General features: G+C 40.5%; 1 protein-coding gene across 1 annotated transcript in view; it reads right to left on the bottom strand.

Annotated features, from left to right (window-relative positions):
* acap3b (ArfGAP with coiled-coil, ankyrin repeat and PH domains 3b) overlaps positions 1–26,377 on the bottom strand; it is a 302,002-nt gene that overhangs the window by 28,046 nt on the left and 247,579 nt on the right. The window lies entirely within an intron of this gene.

The following is a 26,377-nucleotide window of genomic DNA, read 5'->3' as shown; positions in this document are numbered from 1 at the left end:
TCCAGCCTGCAGCGACAAGACCCAGTGCTGGTTGATATTTTATACCTCCCTGTGCACTGCAGTGCATTATATAAATGGCCTATTTTAGTCACTACTTACATAAGCACAGTCAACAAAAATACGTCACCTTTGGAGTTAAGGTTAGTTGAATTTCTGACATGATTTTCATTCTTTCTGTCTGTTGTAATTTTAACTGTACCTGACATAAAGATTCCACTCACTACATAATGCCAACGGCGCATTTTTGTTTTAAAACAGTTGTAAATGATAATGCCCAGTGGCAAGGCTCTGGTCAGACAACTGCAGAGCTTTTGTACAATATCAAAACTAGACAAAGATGAGTATCATAATCAAAGAACCCGTACAGTGTGGAAAGTGCCATCTGGCTCAACAAGTACATATTGACTCTCCGGACAGCATCCCACCCAGACTCACCCTCCCTACCCTATCCCTGTACCCCTACATTTCCCATGGCTAATCCACTTAAACTACGCATTCCTGGACACAATGGGCAATTTAGCATTGTCAATCCACCTACTGTGGGAGGAAGCCAGAACACCCAGAGAAAACCAACGTAGACATGGGGAGAATGTAAAAACTCCACACAGTCACCGAGACTGGAATTGAACCTGGATCCATGGCATTATGAGGCAGCAGCATTGACCACTGAGCCACTGTGCCAACTACAGTGGACTACTGGGTCTTGGTGTGGTTTCTAACATCCCTATAAAATTGCCATAGAACATAGAACAATACAGCGCAGAACAGGCCCTTCGGCCCTTGATGTTGTGCTGACCTGTGAACTATTCTCAGCTTGTTCCCTTACACTATCCCATCATTATCCATGTGCCTGTCCAAGGATTGTTTAAATCTTCCTAATGTAGCTGAGTTAACTACAATGGCAGGCAGGGCATTCCATGCCCTTACCACTCTCTGAGTAAAGAACCTACCTCTGACATCTGTCTTAGATCTATCACCCCTCAATTTATAGTTACGCCCCCTCATACAAGCTGACATCATCATCCCAGGAAAAAGACTTTCACTGTCTACCCTATCTAATCCTCTGATCATCTTGTATGTCTCTATCAAATCCCCCCCTTAGCCTTCTTCTTTCCAATGAGAACAGACCCTAGTCTCTCAGCCTTTCCTTAAAAGACCTTCCCTCCAGGCCAGGCAATACACTGGTAAATCACCTCTGCACCTTTTCCAATGCTTCCACATCCTTTCCTAAATATGGCGAGCGGAACTGTACACAATATTCCAAGTGTGGCTGCACTAGTGTTTTGTATAGTTGCAGCGTGGTATTGTGGCTCTGGAACTCAATCCCTCTACCAACGAAACCTAACACACCGTATGCCTTCTTAACAGCACTATCAATCTGGGTGGCAACTTTCAGGGATCCATGTACATGGACTCCAAGATTCCTCTGCACATCCACAAGAATCTTTCCATTGACCCAGTACTCTACCTTCCTGTTACTCTTGCCAAAGTTCATGTTACAACATCCACGGTAGTCCCAATGATAATGGTGGTAATGCCACAGTGTGAGGGTATGGTGCCAGAGGTGCCAAAAACCATACTGGGAAGGTGTATTTTTATAGCTGTTTCAGAAACACGACTTCCAGTGGCAGTAACTGGTCATCACTTTGTTCTACCCGTGGATGGGCTAAGTGACTCAGGCCTTCTGCACATTGCACCAATGCTGATTTAGTTGTGGTGACAATTGGTAGTGTGTTAGTGCATTTAGTTTTTTTGGGCACAGCAAGTAGGGGAAGGGCAGCCAGATAATGCAGGCAGAGGTTGTGCTGTAGTGGCACTCAAAATGTCTCTGAACAAGTCTGGCATCCTTTCAGTTCCTAGTGGTCATTCAGCATTGCTGGACCACTTTGCTGCGTATGTTGTAGGATGTAGAGTGCTCACCAAGATGGCTGGAACAGTTGCCCACTCATAAATTTGAATACTTCAATTAAATCTTCCCTTAACTTTTCCTAAATGAGAGTAGTTCCAGCCCCTCCAGTCTCTTCACAGAACTGAATTCTCTTACTCTGGTTACCATTCTGGTAAATGAAACAAAGAACTGCAGATTCTGAAGATCTGAAACAAAAATGGAAATTACTGGGGAAAGTCAGCAGGTTTGATTTACCATTCTTGCAAATCTGTTCTGCACCGTTTCTGAGGCCTTGACATCTTTGCTAGAATGGAACATAATATTTCTGTTGAAATATCACAGTGATTGGTAAAGAGTTAGCTGAATTTGCTTACATTTTCTCTCTACACATTTATTTAGAAACCGGAGGATCCCATACGCTCTTTTAAACTTGTGCTACATCCTTCAAAGGTCTGTGTGCATAATCAGTCTTAGAGTATGAAAGCAGTGGGAAAACTTAAGGCACTTAATGGACACTGTCCTTGGTACTTTTTCTGCTTTATAAGTGATCATGGGATTTCCTTTGAGGAAAGAATAAAAAGATAGACCGGCACCATTGCGTAGCAATTCCTATTTGTGGGCTGAGAGTTTTTTTTAGGACCAATTCTACAAAGAGAATGGTAACTTCACTGGAAGTGGGGAAAATTCCACTTACACTTGAACAAACAGGAATTCCGTTGCATTTTCAGAGCAGAATGAATGCAGTTTCAAGCATGTTCCTGGCACTTCCACAATGTCACCATAGGGACAATTTTAAACAAATGCTGAAGGATGTTACAGAGGGAGTAATTACCTCGCTTTATAACGTTTGGACTTGGGAAAATTTAGTGAGTGAGTGAGTGTGTGTGTTTTCATGGTGGCTCAGTGGTTAGCACTGCTGCCCACAGCACCAGGGATCCAGGTTTAATTCCAGTCTCGGATGACTGTCTGCATGGGTTTCCTCTGGGTGCTCCAGTTTCCTCCCATAATTCAAAGGTGTGTAGGTTGGGTAAATTGGCCATGCTAAATTGTCCATAGTATTCAGGGATGTGTTGGGTAGGTGCATTGGTCAGGGGTAAATATAGGATAATAGGCAGGGGAATAGGTCTGGTTGGATTACCCTTTGGAGGGTCAGTGTGGACGTGTTGGGCTGAAGGGCCTGTTTCCACACTGCAGGGATCCTATGATTCTATGATCAGGACTCATCCTTGGTGCTATTTCCAAAGTATAGTTAAGCAGATCACAGTTGCTGATTTCAGTTTACAGCTCAACCAGAGAGTGCAAGATATGGTGATATCTCAAATACTATCTTGCCCCTCATTCCAAGGAATATAGCAATAACAATAGGCTATTTGGCTCAACAAACCGATGCTACCTTTCAACTAGAGCACAGCCAATCTGTATCAGGATAACATGCCCTTGTTTTAACTCCCTGGATTCCCACACCTGACAAAAATCTGTCAGCAGAAAGTGCAGAGTGACAGCAGCAACAAAATTTGGTCATCACAAAACAACGGGCCTGAAATTCCTGATTCACCATTCCACCCTTAGAAGGAAAACCCATCAACAGATGCCCAATAATATTAATCCATCTCAAAACACAGACACAGGGTGACTTAAATAATTGGCATTAGCAATTTGCCCAAAGTACCCAAATCCAATATGAATGAGAGGGAGTCTGTACCCATGGCACAGAGTCAAGATTTTTCATGGCTGACCACTCTTTCTTGTTTCTGTGCTCTTTGAGGGGTATCAGGAAGGTCCCTGAGTTGAAATTTGTTTGATTTACTTCCCAATTCTATAACTGTATTAGAATGTGTACAATTAACCTGTGAGCAGCAGGTTATTGAAGTCTGCAAACTTGATTATCATAAACCACCGAAAAAAAAACCCTTGGAGAAATGTCCTGTTAGTCTCTCACTACTGACATCATACTATCCGGAGGGGATTGCTCTTAAGAGGCCTTATCACAATAATTCATCAACTTGGGAAAAATGTCAATGTCAAGGCTTGCACATTTTGTGTTACAAGGAAATGCTATTTCCTTGAAAAAATCCTGCAGTTTCGTTTAACTGATGGAGACTTAATAACTTATAATGGCTTTAAAAGCAATGTCTTTTCATTGCCAAACTTTCCTTTTAAATACATAAAACAAGTTTCTGTTTTTTGGAAAGTGCACTGCATAATACCTAGTTCATGTCAAAAGCATTTTGAATAGCAGCAGCCATCAATAATGGAGCTTCATGTGCAAGAACACAAGTCTCCCTCAACATTGTGATTTCAACTGTGACAGGTCAGATGTCCCTATACACAGACATAACTCATTCACTGCCTAATTGTCCATTAAGTTTCCCCCAGAAAAAAAGCAATCACTGTATCTTTTAGATGGCTCAATTCAGGCCACAAACTCTCTCACCTTTCTAATGCTCGAATGGACCAGAGATTGGTGTTGCAACTTTGTGATGCACTTGGTAGTTGATGTGGTATCATATGTCATGATGGCTGTAGATGACAGGGATTTAATTCATATGAGACAAAGAGGGAAGTTTTATATGTATGTAGTGCCTTTCTCAAAGAGCCACTTTTGACGTGTACTTAACTATTGTAATGTAGGAAAGCAGAAGCCAATGTGTGAACAGCAAGATCCCACAAATAGTAATACGATTGTTTGCTTTAGGGATTTGGTTGATATATAAATATTGGCCTAGAAACCAAGAGCACATCTCTTGTTCTTCATTGAAATGATTGAATCTATTACATCTATCTGAGAGGCAGATGAAGACTCCAATAGATGAAAGAGGAGGTAAAATTTAATTTGGAAAGCAGAATATTTGCTCAGAGACATTTTATGATTATGAAGGGGATTGATATAACTCCAACATAATTGTTCTTCATGACAAGAAATTCAAACAACATGAGTACAAATGCAAATTAATGATATGAAGGGCTGTCAGGTGAAACTTAGCACTCAAAGACTATTTGAATGAGAAAGGTTATTAGATACGGTCATTAAAACTTACAATATAAGTGATTTAAATCTTATTTATGCCAATATAAGGTGATTTCATTCCTGGAGAGGGATGATTTATAGAATATGATGAGAAGATGGGTTAGTAGGATTGAGATTGACCGTAAGAGATGGGATTTCTTTCATTTCTAAAACTTTGTATGGCAGGTTTCCTGTTTACCTTAACCATCTTTATTTCAGTAAACCTATAATGTTATTATGAGAATGAGAAAACAGTAGGGGCAATAGCAGCTGGATTCAGCAGTGCTAGACAGATTCATGAGTCAATTGCCTTTGTCTTCCAACACTTCAAGTTGGGAAGTGTATTTCTCAAACAGTGTTAAAAGGCCTACCACTCTCTGAGTGACATAAATCCTAATGTTAACGGTATCAGCGGCAGCCGAAACGATGGATTCTCATATTGTTCCAGCTTTGCATGTTAGTGAGAATCAGGTGGTTCCACAAATTGCTTAAGTAATGCAAGTTTGTATTAATTTAATTCACTGAGAATTCTTAGCTGTGAAAATACACCAGATTAGTTTGGGTTGCATAAATAAATGAGCACATATTGTTCAACTTTGAAGGGGAGTGGCTCAAGGAGGATTAATGAAGGCAACCTCGAAATTATTGGATATTGGCAAACAGAATGTCCTCTTATTATCTTGCTTCTCTCCTACTTAGCAAAAATGCCAACCTGTCTAATTAGACTAGATTACTTACAGTGTGGAAACAGGCCCTTCGGCCCAACAAGTCCACACCGACCCTCCAAAGAGCAACCCACCCAGACCTATTCCCTTACATTTACCCTTTCACCTAACACTACGGGCAATTTAGCATGGCCAATTCACCTGATCTTTGGACTGTGGGAAGAAACCGGAGCACCCGGAGGAAACCCACGCAGACACGGGGGGAATGTGCAAATTCCACACAAACAGTTGCCCAAGGTGGGAATTGAACCCGGGTCTCTGGTGCTGTGAGGCAGCAGTGCTAACCACTGTGCCACCCAAAATATAAATGGCTTAAACCCTGGAAAGTAACTTCTTGACAGATATGTTTTATTTAACTTTTAATATTCATTGGGATAAATTTCAGTCATTTTCTCAATAGTATTGTTAACATTAAGGATTTATATACCAAGACAACTGAAGCATTTTCTTTCACATTCCAAGTCCAATCATTTAATTTTACACTCACTTCATATTGCACCTTGATTACATGCGCACAATCATTTTACCCTCAACATTTCCTCCTGAGCCTCTTTGATAAGATTTATACAGTATCACCTGACCATCAATATATTTGTAGAACTGTTCTTATTCACCTCTCAGAATTTAAAGGTACAATGATAATTATTCCAGCTTTATTATTGACTATGAATTGCTCTGGATAGTATTGCTGCATTTATCTTTTGTCCTGGAGAAATAAATGAGTGTGTTCGAGGGAACTCTGCTTGAGGTAGTTTTGGATTCAGAGACTCATCAGTCCCATCCTCTAATTCACTGGCTGAAATTGTGGTGCCAATAACCATTCCTCTTTTAAATTTATCTCTGACCTATTAATTCTTGGTCTGTTACACAATAGAGTCACTGCTGGACAACATGCTTGCCCTATAATTCACTGACATGCAACAAAATCAAATGGAATAAAGTACATCAATTGCAGGCACCCATATTCCTTGGGGCACTAAACTTGAGGTTGATGGACAAGGTGTTTTCTTTCCCTAATGTAGCCAATGAACCCACGAACCCATCTGTGCCCTCCTACACACATTATATAACCTCCCTGAGAATTTCTACAACTACAAGCTGCTTACCAACCTTCCCCAAGTGCTCAGTTTCCTGGTATAAATTGACAGTGGTTCAGGTTGTGTAAAACTTGCAGCAGTCCCCTCCATTTCTCAGGAGATATCACATGTGGGATTAAAATTATACGCAGCAATAAATACTACTTTATAGTGATGTGTAAGAGAGGGACATGCTTCCCCGAAATAGCACAGTAAGCCAGGAGACAAAGTAGTTCCAAAGATAAGTCTTTGGGCAAAATTTGGAAAAAGTAAAGACTACTGGATGCCTCCTGGTGTTGCAGTGATTATAAGGACCCTTTCCAAATCATAATGTGGTAACAAATTCCATCCAAAGTGTAAGGGGGGCAGGTAAAAGTCAAAAGAAATTGTAAGAATCTCATTTTTTTCAGAACTAGTTAATAACCTGTCTTGATCACTCTGCCTTTTTACTTCAGTCCTAAGTGCAGGTCAGACAATGGGGGTTTATCAATATCTTTCAGAATGTAACAAGTAATTAATTACAGAATATGAAGCCTAATATATTTAAATTGTGTCAATCTACTGTGCTAGCCCTTATCGAGATTATTTAAAGAACAATTAGGCTTTTGATACATGGGGACATTGTTCAGTGAATATTAAAAATATCCAATTTATCCAGCGTTCCACCCCTAAGCCAGCTAATCCCAGTTAACATTAAAAGTTACATTTGGTATTAAATCATTGAATAATCGATACTATCTACAGGAAACGATGCACCAAATTCAACTGTTGAAGACAATTCCATTAAGGGTTTAGATTTTCTTTCCTCCATTCTGCAATGTCCTCTAATTGCCTTGAGACTCCTGTCACCCCTTCACACAAGTGACATGCACCAATAATAATTAATACCTTGACTTGTTTTATATGTCAGGAGCTAGGGGTCTCAGATTCATGATTGTCAGCAAGAAAGCTAGGACTGAGATATGGAGAAACATCTTTACTCAGTTGTTGGGATTTGGAATGTACTGTCTGGAAGAGTGATGGAGATGGGTTCCACAGGAGGTTTCAAAAGAGAGCTGGATATATATTTGAAAATGGTGAAGCTAGAGGCCTACAGTATAGGATTGGAGAGTGGGACTAACTAGCTAGATCTCTTGGGAACCAGTGCAGACATAATGGGTCAAATGGCATCCTTCTGTACAGTACAATTCTATGATTTTATAATTCTATGATAAACAAACAAAGGGCGTGTATTATTTTTATTTTATAAGAGAATGGACATTTTGCAAGTGAGGTCAAAACTACGCAAATACAATTCTAACAAGAAATCCTTATTTATTTGCACTTATTTCCAAAGCATTCTAACAGAGATCAGATAAAGAGATCTAATCAGCGTAGATTAGCAAAAATCACTTTTTGTGACCTAGACCAGACAGTGAAATCAAAACTTCATGCTGATGATCTATCACATTATATATATGTAACAGAACATAGAGCAAATGATACTGCCTGGTTTATTCTCATTTTAGATGGACCAGGATGGTCCCTGAATTGTTGCTGAATTAGCTCATTACATTTAGGTGACAATGGGGTCTATGCAATGTAACCAGGCTCACAGGGACCGAGGAGATGATGACGACCCAGGGACCTTGGTTTTAGTAAATACTAGTAATTCCAGCAGATTCCCTGCTGGAAACTAAGATAGCTGTCAAAACTCCATCTCCAACAATGGTGACACAGGATTGTAAATTGTACCTGCAGTGCACTACCCCGTTGTGTCTATGCCTTTGAGAGAATAGGAAGGGGCAAAAATGAATGGGGAAGATTTTTTGTGCTCCTAAATTTGTCCCACATTTCTAAAGCACCTTAGCCTGATGACATAATGATTCAGGTGCCCAAGGGAGAAAGTGTACTATCCAAGCCTGCGTTGGCTGTATCTGCCCATCTGTCACTGAAACCATCATTCAAATCACTGACCCCTCCAGACTTAATTACTGCAATCAAAAAGAGAGATTGCTGGAAAAGCTCTGCAGGTCTGGCAACAGCTGTGCAGAGAAATCAGAGTTAAAGTTTTGGGTCTGATGAAGGGTCACTCGACCTAAAACGCCAACTCTGACTTCTCTCCACAAAAGCTGCCAAACCTGCTGAGTTTTTCCAGCATTTTACAGCATCTGCAGTTCTTTCACTTTTTATTAACTGTTACAATGTTGTCCTTGCTAACCTTTCATTCTCCAGCCTTGACAGAATTCATCTCTTCCAGTCCTTTGCTGTCCCTGGTCTCTTTTGTACCAGCTGCTGATCAACCATAACCACTGTACTCACTGATCTACATTCATTTCTGTGACAGATTTCAGATTCTTATCCTCGCATTTAATCACTTTACAGCATTGCCCCTGCCTATCCCTGAATATTCTCCACTCTATAATCCTCTGAGATTTGTGTGTTCTCCAGATTGTAGTCTTTTGATTAAACCCCACTTATCTTTGCCCCACCACCTACAGTTGCACCTTTAGCTTCCTAGACCCCTGCTCGCAGATTTCTCATTAAATCCCTTTGACTCTGCACCTCTTTCAAGACGCTCCCTAAAACATACCTCTCTGAGTTAACTTTTACATATCTTCCTAAAATCACTTTTTTCTCGTGAAGCACCTTGGACATTTTTGTACATTAAAGGACTTACATGAAATGAAAGTTTGCATTGTTTCATGTTTCTGGTTAACATTAACTTACCATCAATAAGCAGGCCTGAATTATATCCTATAGTGTATCTTCAGCAGTTTTGATTTCAGATCAAGACCAGGTATTCAACCTTGTATAACACTAGAGTGAGATCACATTTGCAACACTGACTAAAAGACATCAAAAGCTGCACAAAAGCCATTGATAAATGGTACAAAGGTCAGCAAAAAATCACTGGATCAACTTTAGGCTTTAGTGAAGAAAGAATGATTTATATTTGAGTGTAATCTCCCTTGACAAAGGGAAATATGTGAGATGAAGATATGTTTAATGTATTTAAACTGCTAAAATATGAAGACAAATGGATTTGGTAACTTATTTAACTTGTAATGTGATTGCCAGTAAATGGCCAGAGTTTAACAATTAATAGCTTCAAGTGATAGCCAAGAGTGTAATCATCTGTTTATATCTATTTTGCCCTGTAGGGATCAAGAGACTCCAGGCAAACACAACTAATATTGTGCTCATTCAGTTGTTAAAAGAAGCACTGGATAAATAAAATCCAATGGCATAAATAATCACATTGCTTGCAGGAGACAATGGTTTATGTAATAACAGAACCAAGGGTGGGTCATCAGTGAGAGGTAGGTGTGTCAAATGGAAGGTTGCCTAATTTTCTGATGATTTCAATTGCTTAAACTGAGTCCTTTCTAGATTAGACTGCTTGTGAGTAATTGAAAATGCCATTAAGGCCCCCAGTTTTCTTTGTTCAGTATGGTACCCATTTGAAACAAGACAGTTGCCCCTTTCCAGCCAGGGTGAAAGATGGCATTTGCAATGATGGCAGGAATGCCACACTGGGCATTGCTCATGCTATCATTCGCTTCAATTTGAAAACAAGGACTAAAGTCAACCCTGATGAAACATTCTTACAGTTTCTCTGTTGTATTTGTGACACGTGACAACAAAGCTAATTCTAATTCTATTTTGATAGTGGAACTGGATTTTGCCACAGGCAAATGTGGAAGTGAGTGAGGTGGCAGTTTCTTGCTGCCAGTCAATGTGTTTGTCTGATGCTGCTGGCCTATTTGTGGAAGGACACCTCTGGGTTGCAGCCTAGGAAGGAGGGTGTATGGTGGGAGGAATAAGAGTGACCGGTCCACCAACAGGTAGCTAATTAGGCAATTAAGGGATGACTGGGGGCAATCTTCACATGCCAATTTTATTTTCCAAAGGGCAAACTGCCTTAACCCTTCTAACAATGCCCCAGTTCCACAGCTGGAACGCTTGCAGCCTCCCATTGAGTGCTGGGGCACAGAGATGCATCCTGCAAAGCTGCCCACAGGCTGGATCTGCTGGGATGTGAATGCCACAGGCCATTTGGTAGAGGTGTGGCAGCTGTGACCCTGATTTAATTTATCAAAGTTCATTTCAGTCTCCACACTGAAGCACTGGCAAGGTCTCTGACCTGCCTCAAAAATAGCTGACTCTCCTGCTGGGGTTACTAAGGCACCAGGGCTGCCTGGTCCTAATTGGGCCTGCATCATTGATAGTGAGCCTTGAGGGTTTATAGCATGGAAGCATGCCTGTCGGCCCAATTTGTCCATGTTGCCCAGTTTTCACAATTACTCTAGTCTCATTTGTCTGCATTTGGTCCATGCCCCTCCATATCTATCCCATCCATGTACCTGTCCAAATGTTTCTGAACTGACAACATTGTATTTGCCTCCATCACTACCTCTGGCAACCCGTTCCAACCACTCACCATCCTCTGCATGAAAACATTCTCCTCTAGACCCTTTCATATCTCTCCACTCTCATCTCAAACCAATGCCCTCTAGTTTTAGACTCCCCTATCATAGTTGGCTATCTACTTTAGCTATACCTCTCATGGTATCATAGACCTCTATAAGGTCACACCTCAGTCTCGCATGTTGCAAAGCAAAGAGTCCCAGCCTAATCAGACTTTCTGTATAACTCAAACCGTCTAGTTCAAGTAGCCTTTTGGTGAATGTTTTGGATACTTCCTATCACCAGATCATTACATGATTCTCTTTGTTGGCTGGGAATCCTAATTCCCAATTAGGTTCCCAATTCCCAAATCTTGAGGGAAAGTCCTGGTTGGTTATTTCTTTATATTTTCTCCCACATTAATTATCTTAAATACCTTTGCAGTAATTATTTCTTTCCTTCTAGGTTCTATCTCACTTTTGCTTTCTCTGACATTATTCACAAACCTCTCTTACATATACTTCATTTTTCTAAGTAATACAACACATGGGCAGGTATAGACATCAAGAAGGCCACCAGCAAAACTCAAGATCACAAAATACATTTTCCACATTTGTGAGTAAGTGTGAATAAATGTCTGAGAAAGCACCAGTTTTCCATTTCAAACTCATGCTGAGTTTGACTGACACCAGCACAGTGCAAGTATCGTTCCATAAATTTTCTCTAAAAGTCGCAGTGTGACATTTACTGGGCCAAGATGGCTTGTGGAACCTCACATCCTTCTGTGACTTAAGGTTCCTTTAATTTACAGAAACCCTGAGGGAGGTGAGAGAATGGCTTTTCTAACAACCCTGCTTTTTCAGGGTTTCAAACTAAAGTGGAAGGAAGTGATCATGTTTCATCAATCTGTTCAGACATAAAAAGCAAATTCAAAACATTCCTGAACAAGCTGGACGGCACTTGGGTGAGAAGACTGACTGTCCTCTCGGCTCTGAGACCGACATTATAATTTCCCCTAATCACAAATTACTTCATTCTCCAGCCGACACATCATACATAATATTGATTTTATTCTGAAGGGCAACAATCATACAATTCTCTGAAGGAGCCAGACTGTGAGTAATTACCATTACTACACAGCAGTGCAAATTTTATTTAACGTACATATCACAACTACGTGTTTCCTCTAATGAGTATTTCCATTAAATAATCACTTAATAAGTGAATGATTTTTACTCCAGATTCAACCCTCTCTATCCATCCATCAAAGCAATTTTTTTTCTTTAACAATGCTCTTGCTGTTTTATGTCTAGGATTATTTCTCACTTGTGGGTTGGCTTTAGTAGCTACACTCATCTCTATTCCCTTTTGCAACACTGACTGTTTTCTTGTAACTATAACTTATAATTGTAGCGCCCGAATTTCCGATCTCATCCATTGGTGCAAAACATTTTCTCTTTGTGTGTCCTTGCAAAGACTATCATCATTTTGGAACATCTCTGTCGATCACACATTAGTGTTCCCTATTCCAGAACAAAGACCTCATCCTGTTACACCTTTCCTAAGCATTCCCCCATTCTTTTTCCCTTTAAGTTTTCTAAACCTTACTCTCTCTGTTTTGTATTTTGTTAGTTCAGGGTGGATTATGTGCTTAGTCTGCACTAATCCTAATTCCATTAATACATGGCTAATGGAATCTGCTTAAAGACACACTGTCCGTTTGGAATGGAACTTTCACTGATTATTGCCCCACTCCCTTTCAATTTTTCTAAAGTGGTTCCTTTAATTTCTTGAAGTTGATCTCATTAAAGTTATGCATAAACTTACCAACTGGAGCATTAGTTTATTCCAAAATCCTCTTCATGTTATGGTTTCTGTTAGTCAGAGATGTCACTATTTCCATTCATTGTCCTAATTAGCAAATTTGACATTACCACGTCAAATACGTGTCACTTTTTCAGGCATCCCTAATACATTAGGTCAGCATTTATTGCCCATCCTGAGTTGTCACTTAGTCAAGAGTAAATCACATTGCTGTACATGTAAGCCAGACCAGGTAAGGTTGAAAGGACATTAGTGAACCAGACGGATTTTGATAACATTTGACAGTTACATGGTTGCCATTAGGTTAGTTCTTTAATTACAGATTGATTATATTGAATTCAAATTTCTCCATCTGCCATAATAGCATTCAAACCAAAGATATTAACCTTAAATTCTGAATTGCTACTTGGTGGCATTACCAGTATGCCTCCACCTCCCCACAATTCCTGGATTGCTAAAGATTTGAGTGTCAGATAATGGCCCACAGTCTAAACCCAGTGTTGAATGGTACTGAAGAAAGAGTGGGCAGGTTGCAAAGATGTCATTGCAGAAGTGTTTTGTTTATGACAAGCTTGGTAGGAATTTCCACATTTCTCTTCCACACAGCCCAGATAATTTTCTGTTTGTCTTGTTCTTACTTCAGACTTCTATTCACAGTATTTTGCTTTTGTACTAGACAATGTCCTGTTCGTTTACAGAGTAGTCCCAAAGTTTACAACAAATTACCCATTTCATGAGTTAGTATTACGATCCCAGGACAAGGTTTTGTTTGCTTAAACCTGACATTAGTAGAAAACTATTAGGAGAGCAAGATAAAATGAAGATGTATCATAATACATGAGATATGAAATTTAGAGAGTTCAGCATTGGTCAGAAGGTCATGGTGAAAAACCAGCAATGCATGTGCAAATCTAGTAAACACCAGAGAGAGACCTAATCAGCATCCATAGGTTATTTGCTTGAGAAAGGAAATATGATAAAGGGAGAGCTGAGAAATCTCCATAGTCCCACATTCCTCCTACAGCTCAAAATGAAAGTCACAAAAGCAAGTGAAAGTCAAGAACTGAAAATTTATTCTCAAATCCAATGGTAATGCAAAATGAGTTAGGATCATTAATCATGACAAATCAATCAATGGCACGGCCTCAATGATTAAATGAGGTTGGTCATCAAAGTTAAACTTCAGGATAGAATCAGAAATGTTGAGAGAGCAGGGACAAGCTATTGGAATTGGAAGGAGATATTCAGAGTTCTTTTCAATAGTTCCTATCAAATGATCAGATTTTTCTTAAACACATATTGGTGGTCAGGAATTTTTTTTAAACATGCAGGAATGGTCATGTGTGTCTTGGTTATAGTTACAGGAAGAAACACCATTTGCTTTAAGTTCAGATCTTGTGATGTTGAATTATCCTATTGCATTGTCGAAATTTACGTATATATATTATTTTATATTTTAAAGTAAAGTTGTTTACATTAAAATATAGGAGGGAATTTAGCAGGATCTGTGTATTTTGTTATATTGCCCTGTCTCCTGCCTTCTCTGTTGGACAGCAGTAAATAGTTTAAGAATGATTTTGTGCAGTTAAGCATATCCTAATCTTATGCGTGCAACACACAACAGGTTCCATGTAATTCATTTATGAAACTTTCCCCAAACAACATTGATTGCTCAACTAAAGTGATCAGAGTGGTCTACATTTTCTAGAATGTGCAACTTTAGTTAGTTCCAGATGGTTCCGTGAGCAAAAGTACTTCATATGCAAAACTGAACTATTTGTCATGAAGCAACTGAGACTATCATGTCAGAGGGCTATTCAGCCTTTGGGTGGAGGTAGCCATATTGCAGATGTGCTTGGCCCAGGTCTCTATTAATGAGCATGATTCCACTGAAGTTCATTGGTGAGATTTCCTCACTCTGGCCAGGGATATTGAGGCCAGTAACTGCTTACCATCCTCCCAACTTCTCAATCTGATTTACAATTAACTAATACAACATACACTGATACTATCCCATGTTTAGGCAGTTGCTGGAGATTAGAGTTAAGAGTGCGGTGCTGGGAAAGCACAGTGGGTCAGGCAGCATCTGAGGAGCAAGAAAATCAATGTTTTGGGCAAAAGCCCTTCATCAGGAAGTTTAGTGCATAGACAGGGAGTGCAGGTGGCCATTAGAATCCATTTTCTCTTTTATAAGGAATAAATATCTTTTCGGTTTGTGACTTGTAAAAAAGCAATGTTAAAGTGCATATGATCAGAGATCAGAATAGCCATGGAGCTGCACATTTATTCAGCTCACATCCAATTGTTGTATCAAGCCAGCTGTTAAAATGCATTTAATGAGGAAAGCCTGCAGAAGTTGGCTTCTAATCTGTATATTATTTTGAACCAGCCTTGCAGAAAATTTGAAGCTGTCTAGGCAAGAATATGTTGATTCGAATCAAAAAACAAAATGATGACAGGCTGCAGACTTATGCCTGAAGAGACGTTTGTCAGATGTAGCCCCTGGTTACTGTCTTGCCGACCATAGTATTGCTCTTGTGTGAGCTCAGTCATCTTTTGGGCATCAGCAATAAATGGCAGCACAGAGGTGACTCACTTCCCCAGCTGCAGATTTGCTCCGATTCATTTCTTCTTTCCTGGGTCACTAGGCAAGTTGGCGCATGACTTAAGAGGAATGTGTTACACTCGATGGAAGGCAAGAAGAAATAGACTTTGCTCAGAATGCTCAATTGGGTAAAGGTTTGCCATGGAGGCAGAGGCAGGTTCAGATGATGACAAATGTGACACTGCCAATCGTGTTGCTGCCTCCATGTGATTTTTGCGGAGGTGGTTTCTCAGGCATGATGGCCTCCAGACCAGAATTGACAAGTAGGCAATTGAGCTGACAACTGAGAGCTATATGGCAAAACGCAAATGGGCCTCATGCTCTGTCAGCATGGTGTCCACTAGATTAGATTATTTACAGTGTGGAAACAGGCCCTTCGGTCCAACAAGTCCACACCGACCCGCCGAAGCGCAACCCACTCCCCCCCACATTTTACCCCTTCACTTAATGCTACAGGCAATTTAACATGGCCAATTCACCTCACCTGCACATTTTTGGACTGTGGGAGGAAACCAGAGCACCCAGAGGAACCCCACGCAGACACAGGGAGAATGTGCAAACTCCACACGGTCGCCTGAGGCAGGAATTGAACCCAGGTCTGTGGCACTGTGAGGTAACAGTGCTAACCACTGTGCCGCCCATGCAGTTGAGGTCACCTCAGAGCCCTTGACTAAAGTGGCCATCACTCAATCCTTGTACAAAAGGAGGAAAAATCAGTAAAGGAGAGTGTGCATTGCCACAGATCTGTCATAGTGGAAGCACAGTTGGACTGAATGTTGAAAGAGCTGGGATTAAGGGTGGAGGGTTGGGTTCAGTTCAGCCTAGAGCACAGTAATCAGGCTAATTAGTCATCTCCTGCAAAACCAAACAGGATGCCACACAACAACTATGAGAAGAAGAGTTTCCTACTTTGGGTTCCTGATGCTCTAGGGTAAAATTCAGCTCAGTGATTGGGCATGGTGGAAGCTGAACTTTGAGCATCATTCACTACAAGATGCTCTTTGGACTGCGCAAAATGTATTGGTCTTCCACAGCAAGAGGTTGACCTCAACTGAGTGTTGCAGACTGGCACATTCCAAGGTCCAGGACTATGTACTGAAGCAGACACTGAAGGAGGCAGCTGCTGCTAATGTGCATTGGGAAATTCCACCATCTAAGGTCTTTCTGCCAAACCCAAATGGGGGTTCGTTCAATTATTGGACCTTCCCTATGCCTCAAATATTTGTAAATATAGTCTTGTACAAGTAAGAAATTCCTTTGGTTGGTTTGTTTGTTGGATAGAGTCAAAATCCAGTGTTTGTTTCTTCATATGCTACCATACAGAACAATACTTTAGGCACTAAGTATTTTACATGAAGATATTTTTATGAATAAAATATATTCTTGAAATTTTAAAAAAAAACTCACTGCAGACCTTTTACAGACAAAGTTGGAAAGCCACATGTCCCAGTGCTAACCTTGCACTACCTAACTAGTTATGTGCTTGAAAGTTTAATTTGGGGTCACTTCATAAAACATGAAACCTTGTTTTAGAAAAGTTGAAGCCAACTAAGGAGAACATTGTTATTTTGTATTTTTATGACATGCTCTCTCACCTGAAGGGAATCTTGTCATATTTACTCAGATTTACTGATTACTTAATTGGTAATTGTTTTAATAAACTGACATTTTTCAATGGTATGACAGCTGAAATGTTCAACACAAAATGTTGCCACTCACAATTTGAACAAATTCTTTGGGAACAAATCAACATGTTGGATTTTGCCTTGGTGAATGGTATAAACACTGCTGCAAAACAGGGTTAGGATCATTTTCATTGTACTAATTAGTTCAGCTGTTACTAGATCTGTTAGTGGGCAAAAAGCTACCATTTATATGTAAATTGATGAATAAGCATCATTTTCCTCACTCTAAGAAAGTGGTAAATTCAACTTCCTTTCTGTCATTTCTTTATTTATTCAAATCCAAACATTTCACCCCACAATGTCTTCCCCTCTCTCATGGAGATGGTGACTGAGGTATTTTATTTTTGAAGATTTCTTCAATAGTGGATTGGGATGCTCAGATATCGAGCAGTACAAGTTGAGATTGTTTAATTTTTAGAAAATCAAGGGCAATACAATATCAGGTGTTGAGGTTGATTGATCATGATCATAGTGAGCAATGGAGTATGCTCAAGTGATTGCATGATATCATGATTCTATTTTTATGCCCTTATGATCGAGAGGCCAGGGTTCAAGTCCCACCTGCTCTGGAAGGGTGTAATAATATCTCTGAACAGGTTGATAAGGAAAACATCGATGTCCTTATGATATACCTTTCCATTTATACTGGACATTCTCAGTTACCCCAACAGGCCATTCATTCTGTGTAAGCCAAAACCATTGAGATCAAATGCTACTCAGTGGCTGCCTACTGTTCTTACTTGATCTTTGAAGACAACAATGTTGCTGGATGCATGTTTAAAATGTGTATTAAGTTCTGATGATAACAATGGTGACAAAATAAAATATTCCTGTTAAAATAATATTGTATGGAAGTTAATGCAAGTGTGCAGAGTATTTGTACAATAGCTTCTCTTGACAGTAGCTTTCTGTTCATGATTCTCACTTCTGCTGTAGCACAGACCTGCTTAAAAAAATCCTGATTTTCCTACCAGGAGACGTGATTTGCCCCTTCTTAATGCAGGTTAATTTTTTGATATTTGAAAACTGCGGCAAGTGGCTCAGGGCATTTCCCTATGTTAATGGTGCTATATAAATGTAAGTTGGTGTTGTACTTGTGTATTTATGGTACATACCTTCACACATCCGTTGATGAAAGTTAGTAAAAGTTAACGTGCAGCCTGCCAGTCATGAGAAACTGGCCCTGCTGGCAAAGTGTTAATACCTGCCAACCAATCAGACGGCAGTCCTGCTGCCAAACTCAGGAATGCTGCCAACATTGTAAAGGGACAATTGGGCAGTGCTTACATGCTGTTGTTTCAGTCAGATCCTGCCTTATTCTAGAGCGAGACTTGATGGAAAGTTTTCTTTCTGCCTTATATTGGTGGCACATGCTGCAAAATGTGACTGTGAAAAATAAATGAGAAATAGTCAACTGGAATCTGGCTAAAAGCTTCATGCAGCAGATTAAAGTGTTCTATCCTTGCAAGTCAGACAAGGTCTTTTTAAAAAAATGAGATAACAATGAAAATCTGACAGGCTTCGAACTTCACCCATTCCCATTTGAGAAACCTGCCTCATGCTGACCCATTACAAAAGGCAAACACAAGCACAGCTGCCGTTCTCTCCTTCTCCCTTGAACCAGACTGATTCAGAGAACTCGCTCACCCCATCGTCATTGTGCAGGGGCACGACAAAGTGTAAACCAGTCCTAACTGTTTTAGCAGGTTGAATTACGAGCTTTAGCTCCAGTGTGCAATCCTGTTTGCCTGTATTCTTGTCTATGCAGCTGCAACGACACTGAAGACAAGTTTGTGTGAAAAAGAGAAGCATCAGCCCAAGAAGCAGTGATGTAGATTAGCATGGAATAGGGTTACCTGGTCCTCAAATACACTCACAAGTATAGCCCACAAAAGAAATATTTTTTTAAAAAATTTGGTTACTGAAGTCTCTTTGCACATTGTATAAGATAATTTTCACTTTTATAGAGTCACAGAGATGTACAGCATGGAAACAGACCCTTCAGTCCACGCCGACCAGATATCCCAACCCAGTCTAGTCCCACCTGCCAGCACCAGGCCCATATCCCTCCAAACCCTTCCTATTCATATACCCATCCAAATGCCTCTTAAATGTTGCAATTGTACCAGCTCCCACCACTTACTTTGGCAGCTCATTTCACACCCTCTATGTGAAAACGTTGCCCCTTAGGTGTCTATTATACCTTTCTCCTCTCACCCTAAACCTATGCCCTCTAGTTCTGGACTCCCCAACCCCTTTTATGTTGGGAATTTCAAGTAAGGTGCAAAGCTAAGTCACTCATTTACTCTTTTTTTAAACAAAGCGATTTCCTTAAAACCCCTAAAAATTCTCATTGTTCCCTTGCCAAAAATTAAAGTCAAGGTGACCACATCTGAACTCCACGTGTAAACTGCATGGTGCAAATGCAGTGCTGATGGTGATAAACACACACTTTCTCAACATGCTGTAGAGATCAGCAAAGAATTAATAATTTCCTTTAAAAGAAAGGAATGTTTTTCGATACTGGAGTGAGGACGATATCCTTTAGGCACCGTTACTGTACTGATTATTCCCCCCTGCAGACTGACAGCATCAAAAGCTAACTCTGCATTCATTAATAAAAACTAGATGACAGCTGTTCTGTGCATAATCCATTCATTTCAACAGTAAGAATGAGGAATCTAGGCACCATGCATTAGGAAGGGTGTACAGACTTTGGAAAGTGTGCAGAAAATGTTCCTGAGAATGGCTCAGGTTGATGGACTTTAATTACATGAATGGATCGGAGCAGCTTGCACTGCTCTCCTTGAAGAGAAGAGAAGATTGGGAGGAGATTTGGTAGAGGTATTCACAATCACGAGATCTACTGTGCAGATAGGGAGAAAGAGGGTCTTGTTGGCAGCAGAATCGAGAATCAGAGAGCACCAGTTTAAGTTGGTCTTATAAAGAGGCAATGGGGACACAAGGAAACGCGAGAGGAAAAGGGGGGAGACAAAAGGAGAACAAGGTGGCACAGTAGTTCACTGGTTGGGACTGCTGCCTGACACCCAGGCTTGATTCCACCCTCAGGCAACTATCTGTGTTGAGTTTGCATGTTCTTCCTGTGTCTGCTTGGGTTTTCTCTGCGTGCTCTGGTTTCCTCCCACTGTCCAAAGATGTGCAAGTTAAATGGATTAGCCATGGTAAATTGTTCATATTGATCAAGGATGTGTAGGTTAGATGCATTAACCATGGGAAATGCTGGGATAGGGTAGGAGTTGGTCTGGGTTGGATGCTCTTCAAAGGGTCAGTGTGGACTCAATGGGCCGAATGACTTACTTCCACACTGTGATTCTATGATTCTTCTATGATATGACCCAAAATGCATTACCTGAGAATGTGGTCAAGGCAAATTCAATTATGGGTTTCAAAAGAGAATTGACCTTAGGAGAAAGTTGACAGAGCCATGAGCAGAAGGTGAAGGAATGGGACTAAGTGAGCTGCTGTTGTACAGAGTTAGTATGAGGCCAAGATGGGCTGAATTGTCTACTTCTAAAGTGTAACCTCTGGCAGACTTTGAATATCAGTCTGGGAACTAAGAGGGATAGGATTGCCTGAGGAGTTGAAAATCTATGCAGCAATAAAGCTGCCTGACGCATGCAAGATGTGGACTGTGTACCAGCATCATGCCAAGAAGTTTAACTACTTTTATTGCAGGAGCCTCCAAAGATCAGATAGGATGGCTAAACACCTCCCTTGGAGGTGCTCTCCCGAGCTGGCAGGTCAAACATCTATACCATACTGAGATCCTAACAACTGAGTAGGGTTGCTCATGTTTCCACACTGTGTGTCACTTGCTTGACAAGATGAATTGTCTATGGAGATCGAGTCTGGGAATGTACTCTCAAGGTGCACAAAGGAAATGCTCTAAGGACACTCTGAAGGCTTTGCTGACAAGTTTTGTTCTTGACCCAGAATCCTAGGAGAAGCACCTGGACCATACAAATCGCATATAGCTCTGGTCGCCACACTACCAGAAGGATGTGAAGCTTTGGAGAGCGTAGAGAAAAGGTTTACCGGGATGTTGCGTGGTTTGGAAGGTATAAGCTATGAGGAGACATTGACATTCAAGTGAAAATAAACAAAGTTTGACCAGAGGCCAAGGGGTGACCTGATAGAAGTTTACAAAATTATGAAAGGCGTAGATAGAATGGATAGTCGGAGTCTATTTCTCATGGTAGAAATGTCAAAAACATGAGGACATAGGTTTAACAAAAAGAGGGTAAGTTTAAAAGAGATGTGAGAGGCAAATGTTTCTTTGTTTTTACACAGAATGGAAATTTTGCTTTTTTTTTACACATATACCTGGAATATGCTACCAGAGAAGGTGGTGGAGACAGATACAAAAGCAATGTTTAAGAGGCATCTTGATAGATATATGAATAGACAGGGAAGAGGGGGATATGTACTTTGTAGAGGCAAAGTTTCAGTGTAGAAAGGTGTCATGTGTTGGCACAGGCTTGATGGGCCAAGGGACCTGTCCCTGAATTGGACTGTTCTTTGTTCCAATGAAAAAGGGTGTGGCCTCCTTCTGAAATAAGCACACATCAAAAGCAAAGAGAAAACACAGAACATCCCGAAGGCACAGCAGCTTCTGCAACGATAGTGTACCCAGTGGCACCTGACCAAATACCCCAGAGGATTCAACTAGCCATCTTCACCTCTGGTAAAAAAAACATTTTCCATGATTCGGTTGTCCACAAAAAAAATGTTATAACACCATTATTGTGGAAGGTGTCAAAAGAAACAAATCACTCTTCAATTTTACATTTTTTTAAAACAAATCTCATGTTTAAGTGAGTCTGATGATGAGTCCCACAGAAGTGATATCCATAGGATTTAAACTTTGACTCAATTCAAAATTCAGTCTCTACTTTCGACGGGACATAGTAATTGCACTCCAAAAGAGCACATGCCAAACAAATGATCTGTTAACATTAGCTGCTCACAATGAGGTCTTCTCTATACTGGGGAAACGAAGCACAGATTGGGTGACCACCTCATAAATCACCCATGTTCTAGCTTCCAGTTGTTTGCCACTTCAACATCCCACCCTGCTCCCTGGCCAACATCTGTCTTGGGCTTGCTGCAGTGCTTCAGTGAAGCTCAGTACAAGTTGGAAAAATAGCAATTGATTTTGCGCTCAGGAAACTGCAACCTTCTGGACTTAATTTCAAGTTCAACAATTTTCGGGCCTGGGCACCTTTCCCCATGTTTTCCCTCACCCTCCACACACCAGTACATGGGCTGCTACCACACACTACTGTTATTGTCTCCATTAGCAGCTATTCGTTCTCCCAGACTGACCTTTAACCACTCCTTTGGCTGTCCAACTGTGTTTCTCTCTCTTTGAGCTCCACCTATCATTTGCTTACCCCCACCCCACCTTCTGTATAAAAGTAATCTTTTCCGTGCTACCATCAATTCTGAGGGAGGGTCACTGCACCCGAAACATTAACTGATTCTTCTCCACGGTTGTTGCCAGACCTGCTGAGATTTTCCAGCAATTTCTGTTTTTGTTGCAGATTTCCAGCATCCTTTTTTTGGGTTTTTTTTTCTGTAAACATTTACTGGTCTATATAACATATCAGAAGATTTACTGAGCTTGATTGATCTTGATCACGCCTAGTCTGGACAGATGTACCATGGAGAAATAAGTAATTATTCTAGTTTAGTCTAAACGAAAACAGATTATATAAAAAGCAAAGGTTATTCAAAGGTCCATCTATTTGGCTATGTGATTTATTTCAATAATTAATAATTAGATTATGAGCAGCAATAGAAAGAAATCACATCGAGCTGATTGGGAACAGCCGGACAAGGTGTTAGCGCTGGTCCAAGTTAGCACTGCTGTCTGTAACCGCACTGTAATATAAAGGGGTGAAAGCCACTTACCAGAGTCAAAATTACTAAAATAAACTCAGCATAGATTCCTGAACAAATTATATTTAGCCATCTCCACCTTTAATCTCAAATTGAAATTAAGGACTCCTTTCTTTCGCTTACAAACAGTTCAGCATTATATAGTCACGCCCCAGTGCCACCTACATTACTCACTGCCTATATTAATCTTGCCAGAAGGGACAGATTTCCAAACCCTTTCAGTCTCCATTCTGCTCACCTTCCTCAGGGAAATCAGCAGCTGTGTAAGTAGCGACTCTTTGTTCGGATTACAGTGCTGCATACGAGCTTGAATTCCTATCAGTTTGATTTTTTTTTGGTATACTTACTTTAGCTGGCTAGCAGTCAACAATTTCAATTACGCACAGTTACACTATCAATGCACAACACCCCACCATGTGCCTTTCCACATCTCCTTAGGACAATTAACTTCTAACCCATATGCTCCCAGAAAAAACAAGTATCCATATGCAAAACTTACACAAAAGCTTTTCGTAATTCGATGGGAAGGAAAAGACGCTGTTGAATAGATAAGCCGCCCTCTCTATTTATTCAGAATCACCTGACAGACTTCACATTGTCAGGACTCACATGCCACCAGGTTATAGTCCTGTTTGTTTGAAACCATAAGCTTTCAGAGCACTGCTCCTTGGCCAGGTGAAGTGGAGAGAAATGCACAGGAACAGAATTTTTTTGCAGAGAGATCAGTGCAAGATAATTCTAGGTGATTAAGAGTATCAAAAGATACTACAAATAGTCTGGGTGGAGTGTTGACTGGCTGAATTACAAGTCTTTGCAGCTGAATAGCAAGTGAAGGGATCACCTATGATCTGATTAATTAAGGCAGAGATAATTCCAAAATCGTTTTAAAAACCTGGTGCTGTGTTACTTCTGACTTTTGTCCAGCTCAGTCCAATACCGGGACCTCCATGTCAAGACTTCACATAGGAACAGCTTTTTGTGGGTTAACTCAGTGCAAGCATCTCTATATTCACAGACTTATTAGCAAATGTCAAATCTAGGATTAGGTCCAGGCCATTCAGCCCTTGTGGCTGAATCCAATACTATTATGGTTGATTTCCAACTATCCATACTTTTACTAAGAAAGTTAGCTCAGAATCCTTCCAACATCCTGAATGGTCTTTTGCCTCTCAGATGTCGAGTGCAAGGGGGAAAAGATGCACAAAGGGGAACATTAAGCAGTCCAAATTCAGGGTCTCCATTGCAGGTAATGCTAGATCAAAAAGACAGCCTTGTAAAGGGAATGAGAGTGTACTGGATGCTCAGCTTAAAATGAATTTCAAGGGATCGTTAGCATCAGATTTGTGAAGGACTCAATGTTTAATTAAATTCATCACATTTATTTAGGAAAAATATAGAACATGAAAGGGAATGCCTAAAATATTCTGAATATTAATTTTGAGGAGGAGATTGATAGGTTCAACAGAAAATGTATGACAAAATAACATGTGGCTTTAAAGGAAATGTGATATAGGCTGAGAAATGCTGACGAGAGAGCAATAATAATGGGTTCTGGACATTTTACAACTATATACATTTGAGTTTATTTATTATTGTCACATGTACTTAGGTACAGTGAGAAGTCTTTTTTGTGTGCAGTACAGGCAGATCATAACATGTAAAGATCACAGGATGATTGAGCAGAGCGAAGAATTCAAAGTTACGACTGTAAGAAAGTTCACAAAAAGCAAGATTAATGTTGGATTTGAAATTTGAGAGGTCCATTTAGAAGTATAATAACAGTGGGGAAGAAAGTGTTCTTGAACCTGTGGGTACATGTGTTTTGATTCAGGACATAAAACCAAAATCTGCATTGGAGATCCATTGGAACGAGGTGACTTGTGTGTGTATTTCACTGGTGCAAAAATGCTGAGCTAGATAGTGTGCTGTTTTAGCTGTTACATTCTGTGGGGCATATGTCCTCACTTAAGCCTTTCATATGGGTTGAGTTCTGGGCCATTAGAAATCGGAGCAGAGTCCTATGACGTTGGTTCTTTCTTTCTCCCTTGTGCTCAACACACATTTTCCAAGGCTTCCCCCATGGTGGGTGAGGAGCTCCTGACATGCAAGAAGCTGTGGGTGTGCTTCAATATGTGGTGCCCTGGGAAACTGGGCACTAGAGAATAGGAGCTCCCACATTCAGCCTGTTTTGTGATTTTATTGGACAATGGCCTCTTCTTCATTCAGTCTCTCATTCTCCAAATCTCCTAAACCTTCACCATACAAATAATCTCCGTATTGGTAATTACATTAACTCTGGATCTACAGCCTTCTGGGGAAGTGTGTTCTGGATCTTCCCTACCATTTATGCAAACGAGTCCTACCTGATTTCACTCCAAATTGAGCTAAAATAGCCCAGTTCAAACAGAAGATTATTCCATACCAAACGGAATCTATCCACCCTATTGAATCTCTTAATTATTTAAAATTTCTCAATGAGATCATCGTTCATCTTTCTGAATGGGATGGGGTTGTAGCCGATGCATATATTTGAATTATTTCAGCTCCAATATTTTTCTGATGGTTCAATATTGTAGCCCTTCCTTGGGTAATGGATTGAACCAGAGGTACGTTGTCCCAGACTGTAAAGGACAGAAACAAAACCACACCAGTTTTGGAATCCAAACACTTTGAGATAAAAGGCTAAACCTTAATCTCTAAGGCCAGCATCTGTCACTTCATGTGTTTAAGCTCTCTCTCCAAGAAGCAGCCGGCTCCCAGCGTGAGGCCAGATTCCATTTTATAGTTGTTATTAACTGACAGAACCTGCCAGCCATGTGCACTGGCCCTAAAAGCTTAAATCACTGTTCCAGTTGGTCTTTCCACCCAGTGCTCAATCTCAGGTTGTATTCCTGCTTGCACTCATTCCCAGACTATATTTTTATCCACTGCTTATTCTCAGGCTGTATTCCACATTATGCTCATTCCCAGACTGTATTCCCATCCTGTGCCCATTCCCAGACTATATGCCCATTCGGTTCCCATTCACAGAATGCATTCCCAGTTTACAAGACAAAGCCCTTCACTGTGCGTCAGTACACATGACAATAAATTAAATTCAATTCAGTTCCCTATCAGTGCTCATTCCCAGACTGTATTCTGAATTGGCTGTTATTTCTTTGCTGCAATCCATTCATTGCTGATTCCCCAAAATGGATTCCCAATCAGGGTTCATTCCTGGACTGTATTTCTGCTTCTGCCCATGGCCAGGTTATTC

Source organism: Hemiscyllium ocellatum, chromosome 37 (genome assembly GCF_020745735.1).
Source record: "Hemiscyllium ocellatum isolate sHemOce1 chromosome 37, sHemOce1.pat.X.cur, whole genome shotgun sequence".
NCBI classification, from domain to species: domain Eukaryota; kingdom Metazoa; phylum Chordata; class Chondrichthyes; order Orectolobiformes; family Hemiscylliidae; genus Hemiscyllium; species Hemiscyllium ocellatum.
The sequence above is the reverse complement of the archived record's forward strand: the minus strand, read 5'-3'. Positions and strand labels throughout refer to the sequence as shown.